We start from the raw sequence: 5064 nt of genomic DNA, 5'->3' as shown, positions 1-5064 counted from the left end.
CCTATAAATAGAGAGGGGTTTTGGCCCTTGGGAGACAGACTTCTCCCTCTCCCTCGACGCAACCCTGTCCTTCTTCCTCCTCCTCTCTGCCGGTGCTTGGCGAAGCCCTGCCGGGAGACCTCGTCTCTCCATAGGAATATCTGAATATGCGTAGGAAAATTTTGAATTTATGCTATGTTACCCAACAGTGGCATCGGAGCCAGGTTTTTCTATGCGTAGATTCTATGCACGAGTAGAACACAAAAGTTGTGGGCGATGATTTGTCAATTTTCTTGCCGCTACTAGTCTTATTCTTTTCCGGCGGTATTGTGGGATGAAGCGGCCCGGACCGACTTTACACGTACGCTTACGTGAGACTGGTTCCACCGACAGACATGCACACCGTGCATAAAGGTGGCTAGCGGGTGTCTGTCTCTCCTACTCTAGTCAGATTGGATTTGATGAAAAGGGTCCTTATGAAGGGTAAATAGCTTTGGCATATCATCGTTGTGGTTGCCACGTAGGTAAGAAGGCGTTCTTGCTAGAAACCCAAATCAGCCACGTAAAACTTGCAACAACAATTAGAGGACGTCTAACTTGTTTTTGCAGGGTTTGACATGTGATGTGATATGGACAAAGTTGTGATGTTGCATGTTATTGTAATAGGTTTCACGACTTGCATGTCGATGAGTATGACAACCGGCAGGAGCCATAGGAGTTGTCTTAATTAATTGTATGAGATGCAACGCCATGTGCTTACTACTTTTACTTCATTGCTAACGGTTAGCTATAGTAGTAGTGATAGTAGTAGTTGGCGTGACGACTTCACGGAGACACGATGATGGAGATCATGATGATGGAGATCATGGTGTCACGCCGGTGACGATGATGATCATGCGATGCCTGAAGATGGAGATCAAAAGAGCAAAGATGATAATGGCCATATCATGTCACTATATGATTGCATTGTGATGTTTATCATGTTTTACATCTTATTGCTTAGAACGACGGTAGCATAATAAGATGACCCCTCTTAAAATTTCGAGAACGTATTCCCCTAAGTGTGCACCGTTGCGAAGGTTCGTTGTCTCGAAGCACCACGTGATGATCGGGTGTGATAGATTCTAAAGTTCGCATACAACGGGTGTAAGCCAGATTTACACACGCGAAACACCTAGGTTGACTCGACGAGCTTAGCATGTACATACATGACCGCGAATACAAGAGACCGAAAGGTCGAACATGAGTCGTATGGTTGAATACGATCAGCATGAAGTTGCTCACCATGGTGACTAGTCCGTCTCACGTGATGATCGGACACGGGTTAGTCAACATGGATCATGTATCACTTAGATGACTAGACGGATGTCGATTTAAGTGGGAGTTCATACTTAATTTGATTAAATGAACTTAATTGTCATGAACTTAGTCTAAAAGTTGTCTTTATAAATATTGTAGATGGCCAACGTGAACCTCAATTTCAACACATTCCTAGAGAAAAACAAGCTAAAAGATGATGGTAGCAACTATGCGGACTGGGTTCGCAACTTGAAGCTCATCCTTGAAGCAACTAAAAAGGCTTATGTCCTTGATGCGCCGCTAGGTGACCCTCCCGCTCCCGCAGCAGCCCAGGACATTCTGAACGGCTGGCAAACGCGGAGTGATGACTACTCTCTGGTTAGGTGTGGAATGTTATACAGTTTAGAAACGGGGCTCCAAAGGCGTTTTCAGCAACACGGAGCATATGAGATGTTCCAGGAGCTGAAGCTAGTTTTTCAAGCTCATGCCCGTGTCGAGAGATACGAAGTCTCTGACAAGTTCTTTAGCTGTAAGATGGAGGAGAACAGTTCTGTCAGTGAGCACATACTCAAAATGTCTGGGTTACACGGTCGTCTGACTTCACTTGGAGTCGAACTTCCGGATTATGCCATAATCGACAGAATCCTCCAGTCTCTCCCACCAAGCTACAAAGGCTTTGTGCTTAACTACAACATGCAAGGGATGGGAAAGACCATTCCCGAGCTGTACTCGATGCTCAAGTCTGCAGAAGTAGAAATCAAGAAAGAGCATCAAGTGTTGATGGTCAACAAGACCACTAGTTTCAAGAAAGGCAAGGGTAAGAAGAACTTCAAGAAAGATGGCAAAGCTGTTGCCGCGCCCGGTAAGCCAGATGCCGGGAAGAAGAAAAAGAATGGACCCAAGCCTGAGACTGAGTGCTTCTATTGCAAGGGAAAGGGTCACTGGAAGCGAAACTGCCCCAAATACTTAGCGGACAAGAAGGCTGGCAACGTTAAAGGTATATGTGATATACATGTTATTGATGTGTACCTTACCAGCGCTCGTAGTAGCTCCTGGGTATTTGATACCGGTGTTGTTGCTCACATTTGCAACTCAAAGCAGGAACTGCGGAATAAGCGGAGACTGGCCAAGGACGAGGTGACGATGCGCGTCGGGAATGGTTCAAAGGTCGATGTGATCGCCGTCGGCACGCTACCTCTACATCTACCATCGGGATTAGTCTTAAACCTTAATAATTGTTATTTAGTACCAGCTTTAAGCATGAACATTGTATCATGGTCTTGCTTAATGCGAGACGGCTACTCATTTAAGTCAGAGAATAATGGTTGTTCTATTTATATGAGTGATATGTTTTATGGTCATGCTCCGCTGGTGAATGGTTTATTCTTGATGAATCTCGATCGTGATATTACACATATTCATAGTGTGAGTACCAAAAGATGTAAAGTTCATAATGATAGTCCCACATACTTGTGGCACTGCCGCCTTGGTCATATCGGCGTTAAGCGCATGAAGAAGTTCCATACTGATGGACTATTAGAGTCTCTTGACTTTGAATCATTTGACACATGCGAACCGTGCCTCATGGGCAAGATGACTAAGACTCCATTCTCAGGAATAATGGAGAGAGCAACCGACTTATTGGAAATAATACATACTGATGTGTGTGGTCCAATGAACGTTGAAGCTTGCGGTGGCTATCGTTATGTTCTCACTCTCACCGATGATCTGAGTAGGTATGGGTATATCTACTTGATGAAGCACAAATCTGAGACATTTGAAAAGTTCAAGGAATTTCATAGTGAGGTCGAGAATCAACGTGACAGAAAAAATTAAGTGTCTATGATCTGATCGTGGAGGAGAATATTTGAGTCACGAGTTTGGCACACACCTAAGGAAGTGTGGAATCGTTTCACAACTGACGCCGCCTGGCACACCGCAACGCAACGGAGTGTCTGAACGTCGTAATCGCACTTTATTAGATATGGTACGATCTATGATGTCTCTTACCGACTTACCGCTATCATTTTGGGGATACGCATTAGAAACTGCAGCATTCACTTTAAATAGGGCACCGTCTAAATCCGTTGAGGCGACACCGTATGAACTATGGTTTGGCAAGAAACCTAAGTTGTCGTTTCTTAAAGTTTGGGGCTGCGATGCTTACGTGAAGAAACTTCAACCGGAAAAGCTCGAACCCAAAGCGGAGAAATGCGTATTCATAGGATACCCTAAGGAAACTATTGGGTATATCTTCTATCTTAGATCCGAAGGTAAAACCTTTGTTGCCAAGAACGGATCCTTTCTAGAGAAAGAGTTTCTCTCGGAAGAAGTAAGTGGGAGGAAGGTAGAACTTGATGAGGTAATTACACCCCCTCTCGAACAGGATAGTAGCGCAGCGCGGGAAGTTGTTCCTGTGGCGCCTACACCAACTGAAGAGGAAGTTAATGATGATGATCATGAAGCTTTGGATCAAGTTACTACTGAACCGCGAAGGTCCACAAGGGCACGCTCCGCACCAGAGTGGTACGGCAACCCTGTGATGGAAATCATGTTGTTAGACAACGGTGAACCTTCGAACTATGAAGAAGCAATGGCGGGCCCGGATTCCAACAAATGGCTTGAGGCTATGAAATCTGAGATAGGATCCATGTATGAGAACAAAGTATGGACTCTGGTGGACTTACCCGATGACCGGCGAGCCATAGAAAATAAATGGATCTTCAAGAAGAAGACTGATGCAAACGGTAATGTAACCGTTTACAAAGCCCGACTTGTCGCAAAGGGTTTTCGACAAATTCAAGGAGTTGACTTCGAAGAGACTTTCTCTCCCGTAGCGAAGCTGAAATCAGTCCGAATCATGTTAGCAATTGCCGCCTTTTATGATTATGAAATTTTGCAAATGGACGTCAAAACAGCGTTCCTTAACGGGAACCTTAAGGAAGAGTTGTATATGATGCAACCAGGAGGTTTTGTCGAACCTAAGGGTGCTAACAAAGTGTGCAAGCTCCAGTGCTCCATCTATGGGCTGGTGCAAGCACCTCGGAGTTGGAACATTCGCTTTAATGAGGTGATTAAAGCGTTTGGGTTCATACAGGTTTACGGAGAAGCCTGTCTGTACAAGAAAGTGAGTGGGAGGTCTGTAGCTTTCCTCATACTGTATGTGGATGACATATTATTGATGGGGAATAATATAGAGATGTAGGAGAGCATAAAGGCCTATTTGAACAAGAGTTTTTCAATGACGGACCTTGGAGAAGCTGCATACATATTAGGCATCAAGATCTATAGAGATAGATCGAGACGCCTCATAGGTCTTTAGCAAAGTACATACCTTGACAAGATATTGAATAAGTTCAATATGGAAAACTCAAAGAAAGGGTTCTTGCCAGTTTTGCAAGGTATGAGATTGAGTAAGACTCAGTCGCCGACCACGGCAGCAGATAGAGAGAAGATGAGTTCTATCCCCTACGCATCAATCGTGGGCTCTCTAATGTATGCCATGCTGTGTACCAGACCTGATATAAACCTTGCCATAATCTTGGTAGGGAGGTACCAAAGTGATCCCGGTATGGAACACTGGACAGCGGTCAAGAATATCCTTAAGTACCTGAAAAGGACTAAGGAAATGTTTCTCGTTTATGGAGTTGACGAAGAGCTCGTCGTAAAGGGTTACGTCGACGCTAGCTTCGACACAGATCCGGATGACTCTAAGTCACAGAACGGATACATATATGTGTTGAATGGTGGGGCAGTAAGCTGGTGCAGCAGCAAGCAAGAAGTCGT

This window comes from Hordeum vulgare, chromosome 2H, assembly GCF_904849725.1.
Source record: "Hordeum vulgare subsp. vulgare chromosome 2H, MorexV3_pseudomolecules_assembly, whole genome shotgun sequence".
Taxonomy (NCBI): domain Eukaryota; kingdom Viridiplantae; phylum Streptophyta; class Magnoliopsida; order Poales; family Poaceae; genus Hordeum; species Hordeum vulgare.
Note: the sequence above shows the minus strand (reverse complement) of the source record.